The sequence below is a fragment of the Taudactylus pleione genome, unplaced genomic scaffold, assembly GCF_031769625.1.
Source record: "Taudactylus pleione unplaced genomic scaffold, aTauple2 ptg000154l, whole genome shotgun sequence".
NCBI classification, from domain to species: Eukaryota; Metazoa; Chordata; class Amphibia; order Anura; family Myobatrachidae; genus Taudactylus; species Taudactylus pleione.
The window spans coordinates 20872378-20878377 of record NW_028284556.1 but is presented as its reverse complement, the minus strand read 5'-3'; positions in this window follow the sequence as shown (position 1 = coordinate 20878377).

Below are 6000 nucleotides of genomic sequence, written 5' to 3'. Positions count from 1 at the left end.
ACAGGGCTTCCCCCGGTATTTTTTTACAATTTATTTTTAGTAACTTAGGTCTGATCACATTTCCCATTACAATTATGGGAAATGCGATCTGCTTTACTAAAAATAAGTGATACTGGGGGTTGGAGTAGAATTTTACTAATTCTACTCCAATTGCCCTGTAATAACTACAGGTGAAACTAAAATAATGTGAAAAGGGTGTGAAAACACCCTTTTTCACTTTATTTTAGTAAAAATAATGTTAATAAATAGAGCCCTATGTAACCAACTGATGAGGAACACTTATTGTTAAATATTTGGTATTACTATCATATAGATCTAAAAGCATTTGTAATAAACACACATTATTGCTACTAATTTCAATGAATATTACTGTGACACATTTCCTACAAATGTATATATTGTTTCTTTTATTTTATATATGTTGTAGGGCAGTGGTTCCCACACTTTTGACAATCACGGCGCCCTAGAGTATCACCATTTTGTCCACGGCACCCCTGGGGCAAAAGTTTCTTATTGAGAAATTCAGCAAAACTAAAATGAAGCAAATTGTGCCTATATACTGTATATATAAATCACCTTTAGGCTCAGTCATGTGGTGGTTGACAGGGCTCCACTTTTTTTGTCCACATATTTTTTGATTGGCAGCAGCCAGCACTGGTTTTGCCTATCACACTGACTAAAATAATTTTATTGTACAGGATCTCCAACCCAAGGCAGCCCTGCAAGTGCCCTGAGGCACCCCAGGGTGCCACGGCACCCAGTTTGGGAACCACTGTTGTAGGGGGATTAAGCATATTTAAATTTATATCTTCTTGGTATTGAACAATAGTAGATAGAATCCTAGAGATAGATGGTGTTCACTTAGGGTCACTAAGAGTGTACAGTACAAAGCAATAGATGTGCACAGTGTTTGCTGACTCAGGGTGATATACAGAATGTCATGGTCCTTTGATCTACTTGTAGCACTTGCCTAGTACTGTAAAAATAAGATCCCAATGTATGAACACTCCCCAATATAGCTCAGGTTAAATTTATCCTTGTAAAAATGTCGGCAGGCAGACTGTTATCTGAGTGTTGGGCCAAGGGAAGGGCTGACAGAAATATGATTCAACAACTAGGGACAGGCTTGGCTTCTGCAGGATTTGCTGTAGGAAGAAATTCTACATACCCACATTACAGTACACTCAGTTTTATGCACAGTATTTTTTATTGAAGGTTTATAGAAGAGATAAGAACAAGGGAAGGAGGGAGGTGTGATTTTTTTTTAGCATCATTTGAGAACTCCAAAATATACAATGGAAAATCTAAAAAAAAAAGTGTTAACTAGGTTACAATAAATAACGCATGATAAAAATAAGTAAAAACCAAACAAAATACAGAAAGCTATATAGCATCTATCATGCATCTATCATGTATCTATCTAACATCTATCATGTTTGTGTACATTTATGTGTATGTATGCATTGCTTTACAGCAGGGGTAGCCAACCGTGGTCCTCGAGAGCTAACAACAGTGCATGTTTCCAGGTCTCCTCACAGAATCACCAGTGAAATAATTAGCTCCTTCTGTGGATCTTTTCAAATCTGTTAGTGAGTAATGAATACACCTGTGCACCAGCTAGGTGGCCTGGAAAACGTGAACTGTTAGCAGCTCTCGAGGACCGAGGTTGGCTACCCCTGCTTTACAGAGACAGCATTTGAGAGACATATTTGGATTTAGGCCCTGATTCAGAGCCGGACGCTCTGACAGAGCGTTCGCTCTGAATCAGGGCCGTCCTTTCTAATTTTAGAGCGGCCTCCTGGCCGTTCGCATAGCTGTGGGTGACCACCCACAGCTACAGCGAGCGGCCAAAAAGGTGGTCGCGATGGTCAAGACCATCGGGGCCATCGGGCTTGCGACAAGACCCTTGTGGTAGGGTCTCGTTGCCGCAAGCCCTGGAGTGCTTTCGGCTCTATCAGAGCCAAGAACACTCCCACTGACATCACTTGTGATGTCAGTGGGGCCGGCCCCAGAAGGTAGGCGTTCCCATGGGAATGCCTCCTTCTGGGCATCCACGCCCCTGGCACGCCCACCAAAGGGGGCGTGCTGTCACTCACCATCGACAGCACGCCCCCCTTGTAGCGAGACCCGGAGTGACGGCTTGGCCGTTGCTATACGGGTCTCGCGCATGTGCACGACGGAGCCGGCTCCCTCGTGTGCATGCGCACTGGACCAACATCGACCCACTTGCGAGCGCTCAGCGCTCGCAAGCGGGTGTGAATCAGGCCCATAGTGCAAGAAAAAAGTGAGGTGTATGATAGCAGTGTAAAAGTTAGGGTATCCAGTTGTCTGATCGACCTCAGTTTGATTGACAATACATACATCGACCACCGTACATCGACTCCATCGAGGTCGACAGGACCATTTAAAAACCCCAAATACCTTTAGCAGGGCAATTTGGGGGTACGGGCAGCGTCATAAGCTAGACTGCAGCATCTTAATTTAGACGGCTTGTTATTGCCAGGGACAAAATGGCCAAGGTCCAGGCATCCAGGACCACTCTGTAGCCTTTGTACACCCCCCTTGACGTTAACTGTGTCACAAAACACATAAAAAACACAAAGGACATCCCAAAAAAGCACTTTGAAAATGTGGGTGAAAAATTTCAAAGTGGGGGTACAATTTCAAAAACTAGCGAAATTGCCTTTGGGGGGGTCTACAAGTATGGGGGAGGTTTTTTCTTTATTGCAGGTGCTTGTTTAAGGTGTGTTTTTTGGTGCACTTTAAAGCTTGATTTTAGTGATTTTGAACTTGCACCCATTTTCATGTACCCCAAATTTGATGGGACTACTTATTTTTCCCCCAAAAAGTTGCAAAATGCTATTCTTCACCACTCGCTAAATAGCACCTATTGAGACCATTTAAAAACCCCAAATACCTTTAGCAGGGCTATTCGGGAGTACGGGCAGCGTCTTAAGATAGACGGCAGCATCTTAATCTAGACGGCTTGTTATTGCCAGGAAGAAGTTGCCCCCAGGTCCAGGCACCCAGGAATAACGGGGAGCACAGGGAGGGGGGGTTGATGAAGGGGTGCACTGCAGAGCATGGGGGTGCACAGCAATTAGGGACAAGGGCTGCAGGGTGGATGTTGGGGCTTGCATTGCCAGGAGCGCTTGCAGGGATGTAAGGGCTGGCTGGGACCTGTAGTGCCACGGTTGAAAGTAGAGGCGGGGGATGTGCTATGAGCGGGGCAGCATCTAGGATGTATACCTTTTTGTATTGTCTAACTGTAACATGTCGATTATTTATTTGTCGATCTATTAACTGTCGACCAATTTAGTTTCGATCTAGGACTCGTCGATCTTAGATATGTCGATCTATTAACTGTCGAACTATTTGGTGTCGAACTTGGACTCGTTGATCTATTAACTGTCAACCTATTTATATGTCGATCTAGGAAGCGTCGATCTATTGTTACTGTCAGACTTTACATTGTCTAAGTACTATTTGTGTACTATACCTGTCTATCTATATTACATATCGATCTATTGTCACGTTCGACTATATTACAGTCTAACTAATGTTACTGTCGATCTACGGTAAGTCGATCTACACTCCCTATCAACCTATTTATTGTCTATCTAGACACGGCTGATCTATTAATCCACACCCAAAAGTTATTGTATATATTTTTTTGCACATAAGGATTCATGAATCCCATTGAGAGTATGATACCATTAATTTACATCAAAATGTGCCTGTAGCTTATTTTCCAAATTGACAACTTTGATGTGAGTTTCTTAGTAGAAGAATACTGTGATGTATATTTTTAAGTTTTATTATCCTTGTGCAGAGGGAGTTATACATGTTATACTGAAAGTACAATAATTATCTGTTTTTCTGCCACCCCTCTGTGAACTGTATACAAATGTGCTACAAAGTCCTTCCCTGCGTATGAATGTGCAAAGACTGAGACGCCCCCTTTCAGCATCTGTAGATGCTGTAATATTGCCTGGTCGGTCTGTAGACGCCACCATCATTCTCACCATCGAAACGTGCACTAGCCCTATGGCAGGTGAACATTTTCCGTCTGACTATGACTTCCAAAGTGAACGATTGAGCATCTGTGTACACAAACACTTGATGGACCATCTCTGTGCATCTGTTTGTCCACCTCCCAGTCACCACCCAGGAATGCAGAGCACTTTTCCAAGTCATTTCTGGTACTGTGCGTGACAGTGTGTCTCAATCACAACAGCGACTTTGTGCATATACACTGTGTTACGCATGTGCCGTAGGAGTTTATAAGGTTTTTGTACATGAGCAGTAGCGAAAAAAATCGCTCAATTCTGTGAACATCGGCATTGTGTACTGTACAGCTATGAATCAGGCCCTATGTGTCTTGTTGAAGTGGAGAACAGCAGGGAAAAGGTTGCATCACCCTGCTTTTCTCTGCTCCCCTACCGGCTCCCTACTCCACAAGCTGATTCGCTCTTCTTCCAGTGCTCCTCAGCCAGCTCTCGCTTCTCTGCCGCTCCCCATCCAGCTCTCTCTTTTCCAGTGCTCCCCAGCCAGCTCTCTCTTTTCCAGTGCTTCCCAGCCATCTCTCTCTTCTCCGCCCAGCTCTATCCTCTCCGCTGCTCCCCAGCCATCTCTCTGTTCTCCGCTGCTCCCCAGCCAGCTCTCTCTTCTCTGCTGCTCCCCAGCCAGCTCTCTCTTCTACGATGATCCCCAGCCAGCTCTCTCTTCTACGATGATCCCCAGCCAGCTCTCTTCTCCGCTGATCTCCAGGCAGCTCTTTCTTCTCCGCTGCTCCCCAGCCAGCTCTCTCTTCTCCGCTGCTCCCCAGCCAGCTCTCTCTTCTCTGCTGCTCCCTAGCCAGCTCTCTCTTCTCCAGTGCTCCCCAGCCAGCTCTCTCAGCTGCTCCCCTGCCAGCTCTGTATGTTGTTTCTTTAATCCGTGTGGATACTGAGGTATGGGATGTATTCTTTGGCCTCCTGCCATGCAGCCTTGGAACATATATATTGTTTAATCAATTGATTTAAATTCAGTTATTGTCACTTTAAATCTATAGGCTTAATTGATGAAATTGTGCTGGTTCATGGAAATCGCTGCACCCTATTACATATACCTGAAAATTTTTTTGTACAATCTATTTTTATTGAAAGAAAATCAGCACAACATAAATATGGCCAGCAAAGGCCCACATAAAATACTGTAAAAATGGATAAATAATGTATAATGGCCAAGAGTTTAAACCAAATACCCACACATAACATAACCATAAAGGATCATGTGCCGTAGGAGTTTATAAGGATTTTTGTACATGAGCAGTAGCAAAAAAATCGCTCAATTCTATGAACATCGGCATTGTGTACTGTACAGCTATGAATCAGACCCTATGTGTCTTGTTGAAGTGGAGAACAGCAGGGGAAAGGTTGCATCACCCTGCTTTTCTCTGCTCCCCTACCGGCTCCCTGCTCCACAAGCTGACTCGCTCTTCTTCCGGAGCTCCTCAGCCAGCTCTCTCTTCTCTGCAGCTCCCCAGCCAGCTCTCTTCTCTGCCGTTCCCCAGCCAGCTCTCTCTTCTCAAGTGCTCCCCAGCCATCTCTCTCTTCTCTGCTGCTCCCCAGCCAGCTCTCTCTTCTCCGCTGCTCCCCTGCCAGCTCTCTCTTCTCCGCTGCTCCCCTGCCAGCTCTCTCTTCTCCGCTGCTCCCCAGCCAGCTCTCTCTTCTCCGCTGCTCCCCAGCCAGCTCTCTTCTCTGCTGCTCCCCAGCCAGCTCTCTCTTCTCCGCTGCTCCCCAGCCATCTCTCTCTTCTCCAGTGCTCCCCAGCCAGCTCTCTCTTCTCCGCTGCTCCTCAGCCAGCTCTCTCTTCTCCGCTGCTCACCAGCCAGCTCTCTCGTCTCCGCTGCTCCTCAGCCAGCTCTCTCTTCTCTCCTTCTCCAAAGGAGTTTATAAGGATTTTTGTACATGAGCAGTAGCAAAAAAATCGCTCAATTCTGTGAACATCGGCATTGTG